The sequence below is a fragment of the Tursiops truncatus genome, chromosome X (assembly GCF_011762595.2).
Source record: "Tursiops truncatus isolate mTurTru1 chromosome X, mTurTru1.mat.Y, whole genome shotgun sequence".
NCBI lineage: Eukaryota > Metazoa > Chordata > Mammalia > Artiodactyla > Delphinidae > Tursiops > Tursiops truncatus.
In genome coordinates, this window is record NC_047055.1 from 17804043 (window position 1) to 17824499 (window position 20457).

General features: G+C 37.2%; 1 protein-coding gene and 1 non-coding gene across 8 annotated transcripts in view; one reads left to right on the forward strand and one right to left on the reverse strand.

The window, feature by feature from the left end:
* Positions 1-20457, forward strand: part of MBNL3 (muscleblind like splicing regulator 3) — a 129779-nt gene that overhangs the window by 68792 nt on the left and 40530 nt on the right. The gene's annotated exons all lie outside the window — the stretch shown is intronic.
* Positions 5380-5486, reverse strand: LOC117310520 (U6 spliceosomal RNA). Its single transcript, XR_004524664.1, has one exon. It is a non-coding gene; the product is annotated as a U6 spliceosomal RNA (small nuclear RNA).

The window sequence follows — 20457 nt, forward strand, 5'->3', positions numbered from 1 at the left end:
CCGCTTTGCCCTCTGCACCCCTGTGGCTGCACTCTCCTCCGCGGCTCTGAAGCTTTCCCCCTTCCGCCACCCGCAGTCTCTGCCCGCGAAGGGGCTTCTAGTGTGTGGAAACCTTTCCTCCTTCACAGCTCCCTCCCACTGGTGCAGGTCCCTTCCCTATCCTTTTGTCTCTGTTTATTATTTTTTCTTTTGCCCTACCCAGGTACGTGGGGGGTTTCTTGCCTTTTGGGAGGTCTGAGGTCTTCTGCCAGTGTTCAGTAGGCGTTCTGTAGGGGTTGTTCCACGTGTAGATGTATTTCTGGTGTATCTGTGGGGAAGAAGGTGATCTCTGCGTCTTACTCTTCCACCATCTTGCCCAACCAAGCCTCAATTTCTTGATATTGTTTTATCCTCATCATGACCAATTTTACCTCATTCACATTTTTATTTATGGCTGCTTTGGCTAATAGAGATGTATTCCTTCCTGTGATCATTTATTCAGAAAACATGTTATCGTGATATCCTACTTAAGTAGTTACTTTTGCTTATTTCATGGTTGCTAGTTTTTGTTGCAGACCATTCCAGTTCAAGAATGGGAACTAGTTATAAAGATAATGGCAATTCCTAACATTGAAAATGTCTGAATTGCTCTTTTTTGTAGCAGATATTATAACTAAAGGGCTTATTCTGTTTTCTTTATTTCATTTTCATTCAGATTTCATCTACAATTATTTTATGTATTATTTAAATTTTCTGTGTATTACTTAAACCAAGGACTGTGCAGTGCCTTAAATGGAAAAGAGCACTGGACTAGGTTAAGGGGGAAAAAAGGAGATGTCTTTTAGCCAGTTCATATAGAGTGTCCAGCACTGCACTAGTCACTTTACAGATCTTGTTTCAGGAGTCCCAGCCCCACTACTGTTTTTGACTTTAGCTACTTAATCTGACAGAGCTTGAGTTGCTTCATCTGTAATGCATGGGTAATTCTTCTCTACCTAACTTCCATGAATATTGTGGAGATTCCAATGAGATAACATAAATGAAAAGCCATGTATCACTATAAAAGTGAATTAAGGACTTCCCTGGCAGTCCAGTGGTTAGGAATCGGCGCTTTGACTCCATGGCCCCGGGTTTAGTCCCTGGTTGGGGAAGATCCTGCAAGCCGCATAACGTGCCCCCCCCCCCAAAAAAAAGTGAATTAAATGAAAAGTTATCTTCTTACTATTAACTAAGATGCTTATTTTAGGAGTTCTTCAAAACAGTTCTATTTAGTTAGGGTTTTATTATCTAAAACTACACATTAATGTTTCAAATGGACATGCCCACATCCAGTTGCCATGAGTGTGATGTTAGTTCTTCAAGCTAAGTATCACTGTTTTTATGGCTTACTCTTAGATATAGAGTTCCTTGCAGGCTTTGTAAATTCTGTCTTTTCAGGTGTCTGGCGGAAAGAGATGTGTGATATTACTAATCATTGATATACTTCAGATCAGTTCTCCCATTTAAAGGCAAAAGTATGCCATAATGGAAACATTTTGAAGAAGTAATATGGAACATGATTGTTAACAAAATGCATACTGCACTACCACTTTAAAGCTTGGAAAATGTTTAATTCAGAGACTAAATAGATAATGGCCAATGAATAGTAATAAGCCACTTAATTATTTAAATACACTGTCTACTCAGTATATCTAGTGTTTTTAAAATAATTTTTCATATGTTAAAATCTTGATGACCAGTCGCACAAGATAAAGATGATTTACATAATCCTTACATCCTCAAATTTTAATGAAAATCTTAGTATTTGAAACATACATTGCCTTTCAAACAATTAATTAGTCATTTAGATAGCACATGCATCACAGTTCCACGTCTGCATAAAAGCTTTGTAGTTCTCTTATATTATTCCTTATCCATGATAAGCATGAAAACTATACCAAGTTGACAATAGTTGACCTACGTGGGTTGTACTACTATCATATCTATAATACACAAATAACAAAATAACATACCTCGATGGTTATTGCAGCATTTGCTACCCACTTTGAGTTTCTGTGCTTGAAACACTTTTGAGATGTATCTGTGCACTGTTTCTTCTTCCATGAGTGGTTAAATAACAAGCAATCACTTGATGAGTTTTGGGCAGCTGCTTTTGTTTTTGTTGTTTTTATAAGGATTCCATTAGCGCTAGGTACTCTACCAGATGGTGATGGTTCTTTGCCTTCGTAATAGGCACAATAGTTAACAATATCCTATACTCACCTTATAATGAGGGAATGTTATGAAAATAAGGAGGGCAAGCTTGATGGCTAATTGTGCATTGTGCTGAAGTGCTGTGCCCATCACTCCATGAATGTTGAGTGTTCAGGGATGAAGTTTGCACCATCTTCAGATAGAGATCTAGATAGCACAGCCCATAGATTAATTTCCAGCTACGTAAAAGAGTCTTGTGTCATGTTGATATGCAGCTGTTTTTTGACTCAATTGCCTAGTCGGCTTGGCACAATTTATTTCAGAATTTCTCTCCAAAGTATTGCTTCACCCATTCTGTGCCAATTTCTTGATATTACAGTTTGCAATTGATCTAGGTTGGTATTTTTAGCGACTGTCCCTTGACTTTAACAAAAGATCATTCCTGAAAATACTAGAAAATACTGAAAATACTAGAATCTGTGATTGTTTTCATAGCCAATATTGTCTTCATGTATTCTGCTTCAGCAATTTCATATGTCTTAAACCTTCTTCTCCATACTTGAAGCACTGTGATACCTGCCACTTGTTATCTAGGGAGGATATAAATGCTGTCATTATTTAATTATGAAAGATCAACACCCATCACATCTGCCCACTGCACTCACCACCTTGGGTAGTTTTGTGACAAAAATCTCCTGGCAAGGGCCTTAGCAGCAGGCATGGTCAGAGGACTGGGTGAGGAAAACACAAAACAGCCCCATACTATGTCTTCAAACATCACATATGATCGCAAGCATAATAATATTTTGGCAAGTGAAACTGGTTTTATAGACGTATGGGTGTGAATCTATCCTTGTAGGTCAATTTGTCCTGAGTTACCAGTATATTCTGTACTAGTATCACTAGTCACAGCAGTTTTCACCAGTTTAAAATTTGATTATTTTTGAGTGAATATTTACCTCATCCCTGCTTGCTAAGGGAAAACTTACTGGGAGCAGAAGACTCCTAGCAACATAATCCCAAGGGTTGCTGAATTATGCAAGATTTAGAATCATTTATGAGCTTGATCAGAGGGGTCTGCCTGTATTATAAAGATACATAGACAGCACCTGTCATCCTGAGACTCAAGGAAAATAACATTTTACTTAAGGATCTCTATCTTCTATTATTGACCTTAAAAAGGATGTATCTTTGACCGGTAAAAGTCAATGCTATTTTGGACATTTCAAAAATCTCTTTTGAAAGAAAAATGGAATTACAGTCAGTACCCAATGAAATACATATTGATAGCTCAGCCTCACTTGTTAAACTTTTTATTTTGAAATAATTTTAGGCTTACAGAAAAGTTGCAAAAATAGTACAAGGAGTTCCTGCATACCCTTCACCCAGCTTCCTGTAATGTCAACAACTTACATACCATACATAGCACAGTTATCAAAACCAGGAAATAACTCTAGTTCAATACCATTAAGTAAACTAGAGACCTTATTTGAATTTCACCAATTTTCCCTCTAATGTCCTTTCTCTGCTCCAGGACCCCACATTGCATTTACTTGTCATGTTTATTTAGTCTCCTCCAATCTGTGACAGTTCCTCAGCCTTTCCTTGTCTTTCATGACCCTGACACTTTGGATGAGTACTGGTCAGTTATTTTGTAGAATGCCTCTCAGTTTGGGTTTGTCAAATGCATTCTCATGATTTGACTGAGGTCATGCATTTTTGGCAAGAAAACCATAGAAATGATGTGCGTCATATTCGAGGGTACTTGATGTTGATGTATCTTCTCTCTCATGTTAACCTTAATCACCTGATAAAGATGGTGTCTGCTGGGTTTCTGTGCTGTAAAGTTTTCCTCTTGTGAAAATCGATAAATATCTTCTTCATTTATTCAACATCTCCTCAACATACCATCGATGGTAAGGATCATCCCAATATCCAAGCTGTCAAAATGTGGAAGTGTCCATCTTAGAAGTGATGGGTAACACACTTCTCTACTAACTGTCAGTCAAGAAAGGGAGGGAGGAGAAAATGGACCAAGAGATGAGGAAAGACTGAGAAACTGTCACAGATTGGAGGAGACTAAATAAACATGACAAGTAAATGCAATATGGGATCCTGGATTGGGTACTGGAGCAGAGAGAGGACATTAGGGGAAAAATTGGTGAAATTCAAATAAGGTCTCTAGTTTATTTAATGGTATTGTAGTAAAGATAATTTCCTGGTTTTTATAACTGTGCTATGTATGGTATGTAAGTTATAGACATTACAGGAATCTGAGTTAAGGGTCTCCAGGGGCGTTCTGTACTATTTTTGTAATTTCTCTGTAAGTCTAAAATTATTTCAAAGTTAAATGTTTTAAAAAGAACTTTCTTAGTCTTGCACATGCATCTCCTGTCTTTTGATGCTCAGAAATACAGTGGAGTATTATTGTTTCTTTTTTAAAATCTTTTTAATTAATTAATTAATTTATTTAATTTTGGGCTGCATTGGGTCTTTGTTGCTGTGTGCGGACTTTCCCTAGTTGCGGCGAGCGGGGGCTACTCTTGGTTGCGATGCGCGGTCTTCTCATTGCTGTGGCTTCTCTTGTTGCGGAGCACGGGCTTCAGTAGTTGTGGCTCACGGGCTCTAGAGCGCAAGCTAAGTAGTTGTGGCGCACGGGCTTATTTGCTTCACAGCATATGGGATCTTCCCAGACCAGGGCTTGAACCTGTGTCCCCTGCATTGGCAGGTGGATTCTTAACCACTGTGCCACCAGGAAAGTCCTAATGTTTCTTTTACTTTCTTCTCTTTTTTAAACTTTGGGTGTGGTAATGAGAAAACTCTGAAATGCATGGAGTGGCTGGTCTTGGGACTAACCTCAACTAACTAGATGGGTTGGATAATTTAAATAGTTAAGAAAGCACTCATACCCATAACAGCGCTTCACAAACCTAGCAAATCAAAAACTTTGAATGTAGAACATTCATTTCAGATTGTCACCATTTACAGATAGGAAACTGGAGATCCAGTGAGGGAGAGTCCCTTGTCCAACGTCACATAAGCAGTTATCAAAAGATCCTGAGAACTCCAGTGTTCTTCCAATCATTTCAGTCTTTTTTCCTGTGGTGAAGAAGGAGATGGAGAAAACATCATTTGGGCTTATTGTGTTTTGTTTGTTTTTGATCTTTGCAGCATTCGTTTAATTCTAAGAGAAGAAACATACTGCTCAAAAATATGGAACGCGTCACGAATTTTCGTGTCATCCGTGTGCGGGAGCCATGCTAGTCTTCTCTGTATCTTTCCAATTTTAGAATATGTGCTGTCGAAGCAGGCACTGGGCTATTGTTTTACTAAACCAAAAGCATCCAGTGCTTATCACGTCAGACTGTCCCACATGACATTGGGATGCCCTGTTTTCAACGTTTTGTGTTTCTCCTTCACTTTCTGTTATTTCAAAAGGGGGAAAAAGTCAACTTTCCCTTTCCTAATCTCTCCCTCATTTATTGTTTCATGACACTGTGTTTAGATGAAGACTTTAATTAAAGTTTCATATTTAGTTCTCTGACAGTCATTTGGGCTATTAATTTTGAAAAGAAGGAGGAAGAGAGGCAGGGTGTTTTTATTTTTAGACCATGTTATCTAACTTAGTGATACTAAGCTTTGTTTAATCACCAAGAGTCAGAACACTGAGCTGTCTCTACTCCCTCGTCCATCCTTTTCTTCACACCCTGCATTGCTGAGTTAGCTAGCCAGAGTCGGGGATTGTAACGGGCTGTGGATCACGTATATCTTCACTGCATGAAACTCTTTGATGTCTGATGCTGTTATAGATATACTCATTAGTACAAAGTCCTGGCCAGCTAGGGAGGTACCTGTCACAGATTAACTGAAAATATTGCACTAGCAGCTCAGCCTTGTTATGGGTCAAATACAGTTTTGTAAAAGAATTTGGAATCTAATCCAATGAATTTAAAACGTTGTTTTATGGAAGCATAGCTCAAGATCATTTCTCTCTCCCCCTTGCAGCCAAGGTTGCAATTGGCTACCTGGTAAGAAAGGACTTGTGATATGGCCAGGGATGTATTCTTCAACCAAAATTTGGTACCATTAAGATGGACCCTTTGTCACAGGAACCCCATTTAGTACCAAGAGATCTGAATATCTGAAGTTTGAGAACTGTCTACTATATGTCAACTCTTTTGTGTGGAAGAAGCTCTTTACATGTTATGGAAATAGATGTCTGATCTTACTTGATCATATAATAATTCTCTCATGTCACATAGCTATATGAAGTCATTATAAATATTGTTTTTTTCTTTACTTCACGTTTTTGTGAAACGTGGATACAAGGTACTTCTGTGCATCTGGAAATAGCAATTAGTTCTTCTAGGAACATGACTTTATTCATAGAACATCATTTACTCACTGCTGTTTTTGCCCTTACAGATTAGGTTTCTGATTGTAAAGTCCCCAGGTTTGCCTTGTTTTCCTCTGTCTCAGCTGGCCGCTTGATTGTTGACCTACAGGGGTATATATTCCAGAGGAATTTTAGCCATCTGGCCATCTGTTCTTTCCTCATTATCTCTAAATAATCTTTTCATTTTTTTTCTGTATTTCCTCCACTGTGTAATCAGTCTTTGGTTTCTTAAATTTATGTGTTTTTTTTTTTTTTTTTTTTTGTGGTACGCGGGCCCCTCAATGTTGTGGCCTCTCCCATTGTGGAGCACAGGTTCCGGACGCGCAGGCTCAGCGGCCATGGTTCACGGGCCCAGCCGCTCCACGGCATGTGGGATCCTCCCGGACGGGGGCACAAACCCGTGTCCCCTGCATTGGCAGGCGGACTCTCAACCACTGCGCCACCAGGGAAGCCCCAAATTTATGGGTTTTGTTGCTGTTGCTGTCTAATCCAGATTTGCAACCCTGCTTAGGTTTTCAATGTTTTTATTTCTGTGCCTTCAGTTCTCACCACAAAGTCAAGTTTTACTGCTCGACATAATGAGAAGTTTAACTCATGCTTTTTCCTGTCTTTCTTGATACTGTTTTCTTAAAAGTCAGTGAATGATTCCATTTGGTCTACGACCTTTTGTTTTGTAAATCATCTCCACTATTTGGACTTAACCATGTTGTCTAGAGTTGGAGTAAATTATTTTTCCAATATTATTCCTGATGAGCTTGTATAATATGGCTTAGTGTCATGTCAAACTCTGTTACTTACAGAAGTAGATGTGACAAAACAATCCATCGGTTTTTGCGGCTGTTGCTTGGTCATAGGCATGTCAATGTATGCTTTCAATTGGACTGTTTTTTCTATTGTAAATGGACATATTTTTTGTTGTTGTTGAAACTCAGATTTTTATTTACCCACTGGGAATTTGTAGAAAAGAGATTAGCCTTTTGCTCCTACACATGTTCTTGTGGGTAGACAGTGAAGGCAGTTTCCACACTGAAAACCATCCAACAGCTTGAAAACATAGAGTCACAGTGATATAACTGTGTTAAATATGGCAAATTTCCTGAACTAAGTAAGAGATATCCTATGTGTCAGCCATGATTTGCCAGCTAACTAGATAGTACTAAGGTTCTAATTTCTGTCTCTAGGATGCAGAAATGCAAACAGAAAACCTTTTTCTCTGTGACTTTAAACTCTTTTTTTTAACATCTTTATTGGAGTATAATTGCTTTACAATGGTGTGTTAGTTTCTGCTTTACAACAAAGTGAATCAGTTATATATATACATATGTTCCCATATCTCTTCCCTCTTGCGTCTCCCTCCCTCCCACCCTCCTATCCCACCCCTCCAGGCGGTCACGTGCTTTGTGACTTTAAACTCTTAACCCATCTTTTACATGTGTCTAGGTACATTGAGTAGGCAGCATTATAGTATCAATCATCTCTTATTCCATTCCAAATACATTTTGGAGACTGTATTTTTAAGATGACATTGTTTTAAGATCACATTGTCATATTGCCTTAAAATTGTTCATCCTATTTATGAAAAAATAGTAACCCTGAAGTAACCGTTTGAGAACGTTGAATATATTTAAGAACTCTGTGTGGTTTTATAACGTTTGCTAAATACTTATCCCAGAAGTTGTTTTTCTGTTGTTAATGTTTATATTTATCACATACTTTATTCAACAAACTTAAATTTTTTCCAACTTGTATAAAAACATAATCTCTAGAGGTGTTTTGTTTGTTTGTTTGTTTTGCCATTTCCTGGTTATTTCGCTTTTTCTATTAGCCGGAAAAGCATTCTATATAGAAACAAATTCAATCTTAACTTACTTCCAAGTAACTGAAAAAAAATTTTTTAATTGTCCATTTTTATTCTGCTAGTACCCCACTAGAGGAAGGATTTTTTCCAGCTTTAGTGAGATTTAATTGACATATAACATTGTGTAAGTTTACGGTGTACAACATGATGATTTGATACAAGTATATATTGGGAAATGATGACCACCTCACATAGTTACTCTTTTTGTGGTAAGAACAGTTTAAGACTTACTGTCTTAAGCAACTGTCAAGTATATAATACAGTTTTGTTCACTATAGTCACGATGCTGTATCTTAGATTACCATAACATATTCACCTTATAACTGGAAGTTTGTACCCTTTGACCACATCTCTCCATTTTCCCCACCCCCAGTCCCTGGTAACCTCCATTCTACTCTGTTTCTATGAGTTTAGCTTTTTTAGATTCCTCATATCAGTGAAATTGTACAGTATTTGTCTTTCTGTGTCTGGCCTTCAAGGTACATGCATATTGCCAAAAAAGGCAGGATTTCCTTCTTTCTCATGGCTGAATAATATTCCATTGTATGTATTTTGGAATATTGTCTTATTTTTCATAGAGGCCTTAGAGGTAGTCTTGATAAATGCCTCTTTCTTGGGTGAACAACAGATGTAACCATGGAAATGCTTGATGTGAAGCATGGTATCAGCAAGTGGCATAAACATAGAAAATGCTGACTTGTAATAACAGCTCTAACCAAGGCTCCTTGTGTGGCCTTGAGGAAGTCATGAGAATCCTACCTACCTCTGTTTCTCTTCATACAAGAGCAAGCAGCAGTACTCAATTTGCAGGACTATTGCTTGTGGTTTACTACATGGATTTTATAAATGTCAGGGGTCATTTAATGCTGAAAGTCCTGTTAAATCCATTAAGAGTTCTATCTATATACATTCAATTCCCCAAGGAAATGATTCATTCAACAGACATTTATTGAAAACTATTACTTGTTAGGCACAGGGCTGAGTACTGCACAGAATACAAAGTTATGGAAGATATGGTCCCTGCCTGACCTTTTAGTATGAAGCTGCTTGTGTTATGTGCCATAAGCCAGGTACAAACGAACCACTAAAAGAGTCCAAGGGAGGAGGGAGGGCTGGGATTATATCCAGCTGTGGTGGTTAAAGAAGTAGTCATGGGAGAGGTACCGTGTGAGATATTCTTGGAAGGAGAGACAGGAGGACATTCCAGGCAGAAAGGACAACCTAAGCAAAGACAGAGGGGAAAAAACTGTAGTGTGGATTTGGGGAGTCGAGTGTTAAGTCAGCCTGGCTGAAGCATAGAGCCTGTGTTGGTAGAGGAGTAGCCTTAAAAGGAAGTGAGGAGCTTGAACTTGATTTTGTAGCGCTGTGGAATCTGACAATTTTGAGTAGAGAAATGGCATCATCAGCCTATGCAAGATGAATGAATAGAGCAAAAGAGACTGGCCACAGGGGGACCTCTTAGAAAGCTGCTATTGAAGCTTAGAGAGCTTCATATTGAAGGTATGAAATGATAAGAATTTGAATTAGGGGGTGGCCGTGGGAAGGAGAAGCCAGTGATGGAGTTGAGATGCTGCTCAAGTCAACATGGTTAAGTAAGAGGGGGTTGGTTGAAATACTACTTCCACCTACTGCTATTGTGTTCACCTTAATATCCAATTTCATTGAATTTGAAATGAAGATTTGTCATACTTTTTTTTGGTTTCACATTAGACGGTGTCTTGTTCACCACCACAGCTTTTGTGCGTAGCACACATAGTAAATATTGGGAGCTTGAAAAGTGGTCCCTGAATGAAACATGAGCTTGTTGAATCGCTTTGACAGAGGGAGAACCAATATGGGCTCCCCTGCAAGGTGCCTAGTCATCTCTCCACCTGCATCTGTACTTCTACTCCCAGTTCAGTTTTTACCTAAATATGAATGAAAATTGTATACACCCATGTGCCAACTTTCCTCACTCAACCACATTTTAACCTAGATTTCATGGCCTACAGATTGCTGATTTTTGTGAATTTAATTCTGTCCCTTGGCATTATAGAAATGTTCATTGGCCAAACGCCTTGGATACTCTCCAAATTTAGCATTTGAGTGTTTTTACCCTCTATGTGGATTTTTAAAAAATTTACTGAATGGCCACTGTTACATATTATTTTAAAGTAATTAGTGTGATAATCTAGTAATATTCAAGCATCATCTTCTGCCTTAAAATAGTTGAAATTGAATTTTACAGCAAGTGGCTAGCTTGCAAATAAAGGTATTCTTGGAAGCATGATTAGCACTAATAAGGTCATTCTGAGTCAAGTACCAGGTCATAATCTGCAGAAAAGGGTTTTGTGTAAAAGGTGACTGCCTAATCCAGTAAAAATATATATTTAAAGTTTAATCAATAATGATTGCTTCGAATGTACAGTGATATTTAAAAAGTCCGAAGAGTTTCAGCTTAGAAAGGCAAAGAAAAATTCTTAGAGAGAGAGCCTGTGCATTGACTTTTTAAGATAAACTTAGCTAGCAATCTGCTTTTTAAAAGAAATGGGAAAGTAATAAGAAATGGGAAACTAATTTCAAGATGGAATTTAAAAAAGGATTTCTAGGCTTATGAGCTGTACCTTGGTATTTGTGCAGTCAGCTCAATCTCTTATACCTTCTCCATCTTCATCTCCATTTGGCATAGTGATTTCTGTTTTTCAGGACAGACATCCTGAGGCCTTGGGTGCAATCCTTAGTAATCGAGATGTGATTCAGGTTTGGGCAACTGACCCTACTTCAAAAATAAGAAAAGTACCTGGACCATTTTAGAAAAATGTTTCAACAAAGAAGGAAACTTAAAATGGTTTTAAGTATTTGGCAGCATTCAGCTGATGTCATTAATAGTTTACAATAATATCCATAATTGTGACTTGCATATTTTAATAGGCAACTGACAGCTAAGACAAAACCAAGACCCTCTTTCACTCTTCCCAAATTCTCAAGGCCTCACTCCGGTGGCACATGACATTTATTCCATCTACGAAATATTGCTGATAAAATGTATTTAATCATATTTCACTATTCCTCCCCCAAATCTCCTATTCTCCTCACTAGAGAAACACTTAAGGAAAAAAATGACATTACTTCCATGCCGGAGATTGTAGAGAAAAAAAGAAGAAATTCGGAGACACCTATCTGAGAAAAGCTTTTCATTCTGAAATACTTCAGCTCCAATAATAATGTATTTGAAGCGAAACCAGAATGAAAGTGTAATGAATAAAGTAACATACTAATGAAGGGGGGGGGGGTGATAGAGAAAGTGAGACTCTGCCAGAGAGAGAATTATTTGTGCCATTTTTATCACACATTATAAACTCCTTGGCTTTCCTTGAAGCAAAAATGAAGAGCTGTGATTAATTATGGCTCAGAGACGTCTCATTCTCCCCATCAAATTTCTCCTCCTCCTCAATAGCACCTCTAGACCCCTAGTTTAGTCACCTTTGATTTCTACCCCACTGTTTTCCTTTGATTTCTATCCCATAATGTCAAGTGCTAGAGCCCCTCTCAGCAACAGTCCTCAGGCCTCTGCAGTTGCAGAAGAGATAAGATAGGCAAACTCCTTGTGGGCAGGTTCCCTGCCCTATTCATTGTCTTCCATAGTATCCAGCAGTCTCTTTTACAGAGAGGTGCTTATTAACCAGTGTACTTTCCTTTATCAAGCAATAAGAACAATGCAGTTCAATACATTTTCCTCTTTACAGTGGTTGCCAGAAAGCGCAGAGCTACATTTAGGGCCCAGCTGAAGCAATTAACCTTATCTAGATTTTTGAAGTTTTTGATGTAATTATCACCACCTTCCCCATTATATCACTCTTACTCTTTAGGCCCATGATAATGGTGTTTTTGGAAGTGTGTCTTTCCTGTAAGTTGTTTCCAAGCCCTTGTGGAAGAATGGAGTTGTATACCTAGTGAGAGGGCAAGGGAAGGGGCTAATTCTATTTCTGAATTTCTTATTTACAGCTTATTAAGCTATTTGAGTGTTTTTCATTTAGACGTGCCAATGTATTGCAAGCATTATGGTATTGCAAACTGGGGGCTTCAGATTTAAATAGGCTGCCAGTGATAGAAGTAAACCGAGTACTGCTGAGACTATTCTTAATCAGAAAGGAAATGATAACAAATACTTGGAACTCCTTAGCCAGGTATTTATTTTCTTCACAATGAAAAGGACAAAGTGTTGTATGGGATGTCCTGTTTCCTTACTGCATCACTGCAGGGTACAACGGATGAACTTTGTATTTGGTGCTTGCTTTGAGGTTTGGGAGTCTATCAATACTTCACCTTTTGGTTATCCATGTTGAAATGCTGTGGTCAACATTGGGTTGTTTGCTTATTTGATGTGAAAAGTATTTCCCTCCTTTGAGCTTGTCTTTTTTCCAGATATCTTTTTTGGGGGTGAGGAGAAGAGGTAGTACTTTCAAATGAGTGTGGTTTCTGCAGTGAGTAAAGGTATTAATTTATTAGAGAGCCGAGGAGAGTTTACTAGAAAATCCTGTATCTGCTTAAATTTGGGTATGTAGCAAACATTTTGAAAAACACTCTGGGGAGATTTGTAGAGCAAACATAGGCAACATGTAATACAGAGCTCTTATATACTTACCTTTATAACTAATAGCACTATTTTGTAAACAGAAAATGAATGTGTTTTCTAGGAGTAGTAGAATAGAATCTTGAGAGGTCCAATCCTTTTTTTGTGTGACCTGGACTGGCCTTCTTTTATACGACTGCTAACATCATTACTGAGGTCAGAGATGTGGAATTAAGATATCAAAACCCCGTCTATATGACCTTTTAGAAACTGATTATCAGCGACATAAGAAAATGCTTAGTAAATAGCTAAATCTATTGTTCCATAAGACAGCCATTCCCACAGTGTTGGGAAAGTGTTGTTGGCTGACTGGCAGCACCACCTTCACCTGGGTACTTGTTAGAAATGCAGATTCTCGGGCCCTACCCAGAACTGCTGAATCAGAAACTTTGAAGGTGAATCTGACAGTCTGTGTTTTACAAAGCCCTCCTGGTGATTCTGATGAACACTCAAGTTTGAGGACCACTGGTTTAGAGAAAACCCTAACAGTCCAAGAGAGTATCAACTAAAGATAATGTTTCTCAGTTTCAGAATTCTCAGCACTCTGGCTTATTGTTTATACTCAGATCTGGTGGAAAGAAAATGACATCTGTTCTGGAAGACATATATCTTTGGGAAACTTATTATATTTCTCTCCCTAGGGAGCACCACAGTGCTTATTAGCTGAGATAAGGCTCTGAGACGTACTGCACGAAAGAGCAGTTTACTTCTGTTACACTCAACATTTCTCAAAATTCTTTTACCACAGAAACCCTATTTTTGTGGAGCACATAGAAACCTCCCATTGAACATCTCATCACAGGTAGCTGGACAAGAATAACATTGGTGTGTAAATGTGTGAAACCAAGAAGAAAAAGATTATTTTAATCACTTGTCTCTTGTAACCCTTTGGAAGGATTAGTGACTTTTTTTATACCCCAAAAGGTCTATTGTAGGTGTTACTAGCTGCCACAAGTGGACTTTCAAAGTTTTATATGCAGCAAGTGTGGGGACAAAAAGGGCTTATATATGTATATAACATATATAATATATATTTGTATATAATATATATTTATTATTAGTTCTTTACAATAGAAATACATATTCAATATAATTTTCAGTACAATAAGAATATTCAATGTATAAGTATATATGTTCCAACGTGTTTCACATTTATATGAGTCAATCTTGGCTTCTAAGCAGTTGGGCCTGTTGAGATGAAAAATAAGAAAATCTGTTCAAATAGTTAGAAACAGTTTTATAATGAGATTCATTATTATTTTACCAACTTATATAAATAATATTCAAAATCCCTTTGCTATAATTAATTACTTGTTAGTATTTTAAGCACCATTAACATCTTCTCTTATAGCCTAAAGCTTGTTTTGCTTTATCCTCCTAACTTACCAGGAAAAAAATGACTTGCTTGATTTCTTTATATCCTTTTAATATGTGTTATAAATAAAATATAACAGCAGTTTTGGCAAAATTAAAATATAAAAAGTACCAACCAAAAAATGTGACGCTCCCAAGTTTTTCATATGATAGAGATTACTTTGAATGTTTTATTCATTATGATTCTAAAGTGAATTTTCATTATGTGAGATCTTAAAGTAAGAAGCTTGTGATGGTAGAGAAGTGCCTCTTGACTAGGTAAACTGGTCTTCTAAGTAGGCACTGGCTTATTGCCAATTGTAAAGGGAGCAATAATTCCTTTCTCTTTTCAGTTATTTGCAAGGATAAGATTAAAGCTTGGATCTGCTTCTTTATCCTCTGCTCTTTCACCTACCATTACTACTGAGTTGTGGGAGCAGCAACTGTAACAATATCTGGTTCTAAGAAGAGAAGTGTCCTTGGTTTTCTAACATTGTATATAAATTCCCTCTCTAGACACATGATAATTTATATTACTCACAAAATCAAGGATTCCTCATATAATAGTGCATTATCTTCTGTGGGGAGGTAAAATGGTAAAACATAATTTGTAATCTATTGAATTTTTTATACTTAATTCACAGCAACAATTTTAGTTCTAACTAACTAATAAAGAAAATAAATATTTTTTTTTTTTACTGATTTTACTTCCAAAGCATACTAAATTTCACTTGTTCCCTTTATTCTTTCAAAGTACTTATGAAGTATGTAGGGGCGGGAATTATTCCTAGAAAAACTGATTAACAGAATTGGAAAATAATTTAGCCATGATCTAAAGGTAATTAGAATCCAGGACACTTAAATCCCAGTTTAGCCCTCTTCCTAATAAAATGCTGCATTCGTATTTAGTAAAATACTGCATTCATATTAAAAATTTAGATTTGTTCCTGCTTTGTCTCAGAATAAATGTGTTAGAAGTCAGAGTATGAACTGCCTGCAACCTGATTCCAAACAGCTGATTCATTTCAACTTTGGATTTGTTTATCATTATTATTTTCCCCATCAAATTGTCTTTAAAAGTATAAGTACCCTTTTGGATTCTACACGTTCAATTGTCTAGTCACTTATATAAGATCTAGGTTCCCTACTACATCATCAGCAAATACCTAGAATATTTTGCCTTTTAAAAGCTGTGGAAAAACCTAAATGCTAAGTTAGAGTGAATAGAATTGATGTGTTTACATCATGTTTATATGTTTACCTGATGCATTTACATGTTGATTTGCATTTGAAGTCTTTAGTCTTATTTTGTGAATAATGTTTACTTAACCAAAAATAAATTGACAATATAGAAAAGAAAATAAATAAACATAACTTGCTCACAGGCAGAGTTGAAGCACTGAAAAAGTCAAATCCTAGTTCCCAGGCCCACAAATCATCACCCCATGTTGCACATGGGGTGCATGTGTTTTATACATGCACCCATGTATAAGTTTATATATTTTTATACATTCTCTAGTCATTTAAGTCAAATCCCCACTAAAACTGAGCTTTTGGTGGCGTAGTCTTTTGTGAGATGGTATGCGTGGTGTGTGTGAATCCTTATTTGTCTGTTCTTTGTGGAATGAAATGCTTCAGAAGAACACTTTGTACTTCTTTGTGATAAGGTTGATCTTTTGTCATCGTTTGGGATTTTCTCTGCTTTGTCATAGTGTTGAACCTACAGCACCCAGACATTTATGGTCTGAGTAAACCTGCTTCTAAATGGCACTGCCGTGGTGTTTTTTTTTTTAAGATTCTTCTTTTAGAGTGGTAATAATAATAGTCACAAAAAGGCACACAACCAACCCTTTCATTGAGCCCCACTTCCATCTGTTCTCTATGTCCATGGGGTTTTGCAGGACTGTTACTTTTGTCAGGCCATGGTCATTTGTGCTTAAGCTCTTATAACCCGACTCCTGATTCCAGGACACTGCTTCTCCCAGACCAACTGGCAAAATTCTATCATGTAGACATTTGCTAAAAAGCTGTGCTAAGAGATGAGATATATGTACTAATTGTTCTGCTTTGGTTAGGATGAAAGACTTCATAATCCGTTTAAAGCACTTTGAACAGTGCCCAGCACATGGTAAATACACAGTAAAGTTATTCAGGTGGATGTGGTGTAAAAAACATCGGACACTCAGTTATCTTGTCTTATTCGTTTTCAAGTCACCTATGATCCCCAGGTGCTTAACAAAACATCCCACTTGGCATACATTTATCTATTAAATAGTTTCTAGACATACCTAACGGCCAGTTGGTATGCAATCTTTATTATAATCTTAGAAGGAAAATAGTGACCCAACCATTAGAAATATTTGAACGAGCTCATTCCTCAGTTTAGCACACCATGGTTTTGTGAGGCATTAGTGTACTGGTTAGGAATGTGAGCTGCAGACTCAGTCCACCTGGGTTCAAATCACAGCTCTGCGACATTTGTTCTGTTACCTTGAGCGTGTTTCTTCACATCTCTGTGCCTCAGTTCTTCAGTAAAACACTGACTTCCTAGGGTTATATTGTGAAGACTATATGAGGTAATGCACGTAAAGCACTTTGAACAGTGTCTGGCACATGGTAAATATACCTACGATAAAGTCAGTTGTTATTATTATTCAGGTGGTCATGATGTGAAAAAAAAAATGCAAACCTGACCACAGCGTTCAATAATTCCCTCAAATGAGTTGTGTCATTATGACTACTTTCATGATATTAATGGAAAATATAATTTTACAGGGGCCTCAACGTGGTCTCTAAATGTGTGTCAACAGTCATCTCATGCCAAGTTACATGAGCTAAACCTGTAGATACAGTTATTCTGTAGCCCACTCATAAATGGTCAGAATTAGTTCACATCTGAAGGGTCATTTGACCTTATATACTAGAGTCTGTAAAACATGAAACAAAACAAAAACGGTTAAATGCTCCAGTTACCTTTAGTAGAAAAAGAACTGTGAAATATTGGCACACCGATGTTTTATATGGCCTAGTTTATTTCTCTATCACTTGATCAAATATTTTTCTAGAATAGAATTTGATTTACCTTGTATAAGAGACATATAAACTGGGCTCTTTTTTTTTCCAGAAAGACATGTTTTCTGAAGTTTTCTAATTTTATTCTGATGTTCAGGGAAGGCACAATGAAGCTAGGGATTTGTTTTATTTTTCCTATTTTTCCCCTCACCAAAATAAGGATTCCACTAATTAAAAGGCAGTGACTAGACCTTAGAAACCTTGTTGTGCTTAATGTAGAGGGTTTATGGTTTTAAGAAACACTGCATCCTTACAAGTGCACTGTTCACCCACTAACTCTTCTAGCTGCTTAAACTGACTTGCGGAGAACAATTAATAGATTTTTAAAACTAATTAACTTTCGCTGTCCTTTGCTTTACTTTGTTTTAGATTTGGAGATAGGCATTCTTTGGCAGGGGTCATATTTCAACTTCTTCTCTGTAAAGATATGAGACATTTATGGTTGAGGGATTGATTTATTTTAAAATGTAAAACTTCCATTTATCATTCTATCTTCTTTAAACAACCCCATTTCTAGTTACATTGTTTGTGGATGGCCTTGTTTAGTTCTTTAAATACCAGGAACAGTTTCATCATCATCAAATATTAACTGCTCACTGAAAGCAGGTGAGTTTAACAAGGTTGCTGTATTTACTAAGACTGAGAGAGGATCATTTTTAAACATATTCTTTAAAAAAGTAGTCTCGGTAGTTTCATCTAGAGCATTGTCAGTTCTGTTCACATCTCTGAAATACATTTTGGATGAAACTTAATATATTTGGTAAATAATCAGGCCAGGCAGAATAGATCTTTATTTTTAAAAGAGAAAAAATTTATATCAATAAATTGCTTGCTTTTATGTCAGAACAGAAACAAACAGCAACTTGGCCTAATAAAGAATCACTTGGCTAAAAAACAAACCCACTTTATTTAAATACACAGTGCATTTGGAGTTTGGAGTTTTCTTTGGAGATTTGTCTGATACTCTAAAATGCCTACAGTTTTAATAACAAGTTAGCATAAAGGTTTCAGTAAGGCTTTTGGTGATAAAAATATATTTATCATTAACGAAATGTAGAGCTAGTCCATGCCTCAAAGCATTTTAATGCAGTCCATGTCACCAAGTAAACCTTTCTGCTTGGAAATTGCATATTTGGTATTAGTTTGGTAGTTGGGTAGGATTGTGAGAAAAATGCGTATTTTAAAGTGGATACATTTGGCTCCGGCGTTTGAAACATGATTTCTACTTATGAATTTAGCAAGACCCTGTAAACAACCATTTGGTATCATGCTTTTAAATTTCTTTATCTGAAAGAAAACTTATGTCTAGCAAAAAAAAAAAAAAGGACTGATTTTTATCTCTGTGCCTCTAATTTCAAAAATGCAGAGGTAAATCAATAACTGTATCTGCCCTTTATATAACCTCTGGGTGGAGGGGTACATGGCTGGCTCTAGAGATGTAATTATTTAATTTATTCTTAGCAGCATACTGAGCGTTGCAAAGATAAATTGTTTACATCTGAACAATAATCAGTGCCTTTCTCACCTTTTACTCCCCTTAAGTTTGCAAGATATTTGTCTACATTTAATTCTTCTTTGAAATTTTCTTTTTGCTTGGAGACAGGAAATTTAACTTTGCCAGGTGGAAACCGCAAGGTTTAAGTTTAGTGCACAACTAAGACCCTTAGGAATTGGAGGGATTGCCAAATACATTCCTACTTCCCAAGTTTTAGTGCCGTTAAAACTCACTTGAGACCCTTAAGTCATGGAAAACCTAAGGTAACTGGCATGGTTTCAAGGGATAGAAGTCACAGTGTAGGAAAGCCAGTTAGACAGAGAAGGCTTGAAGTTGTGATTTCAGAAGTTACCTGACTGAAGCATTCAAACAAAAGAAGCAAGGCCCGGCAGCCATTTGGAAAGCTCTGGCAGAACTCACAACTTTGGCAAGGAGCGCTGGGAAGCTGACTGTGGGATCTTTCTTTGTAGCCATCATAGGAAAAATCTACATCTTGTTAGCTGTGCAGAGATCGAGTATGGGCAGGAGTGTTCAATGTCATTTCAACGGACGATCCAGTTCCTTGGAGTTCACTGTATGCCATGGGGCTTGCTTTGAGCTTTAGTAGGAGGGAGTTGAATTAAATCAGTATTTTCCTAACGATTCTCTAACGAAATATGTTAAAAGGTATTTTATGGAAAAAAAAAAGAGGCATGGTTTCTGCGATTGAACTGTGTTTCAGTTAACAGAAGTCAGCAGGTTTCTTTACTCTAGGACATGTGAGAGGGAACCTTTAGTATGCTCCGGTGGACTGTTAATCTCCAAGAGGGGAATAGAGGGTACCATTCCTTACAAGTATTTCACCAGGAAGCTCAGTTTCTGAGGCTCCTCTCTTGGGAATAGTGGTCTGTGGTACACAGACTGAAGGATCTCTAAGAGCCTTTCCAGCTTTAATGTTTCCATGACATGTTGTCTATAACATAGAAGCTTCCCCAGTGAAGTACAATTTCATTCTCTCTGACCTTACTAATTCTGACTCTTTGAGAATTCCAACAAAGGAGACTGCAATCTTAATAAAAAATAAATTCAGGATTGTGTCTAATAACTGATTCCTGAATGTTCCCCATTGCCACTTTTGTGATATACCTGTTCTGTCATGTGGGGCTGTTATGGATTGCCATTTTTGCTGAGTATATTATTTTGTTCATTAGAATTAACCATGCCCCTCTACCTCTCCCTCTCTTTTAATATGAGTAATCAAGGGTTGACTGAAAAAGACATCTATGCAAATAATGGCTATTCATGCCATTTTTTGCAGGTTTTGAATATGTATCTGCATCGATCTTATGTGTGCATGTGGAAACATAATACTTAAGCAGATGTTTTCCTGGGCTTTAATGGATGACTTTTGCTTGAATTTAAGTATACCACCGACAGGACTGAAGAAATTAAGGTTAACCTGTCCTCCTCTCCCTCCCCCCACTAACAAAAACCTTAAAAACATAAAAGCCTCATCTTCC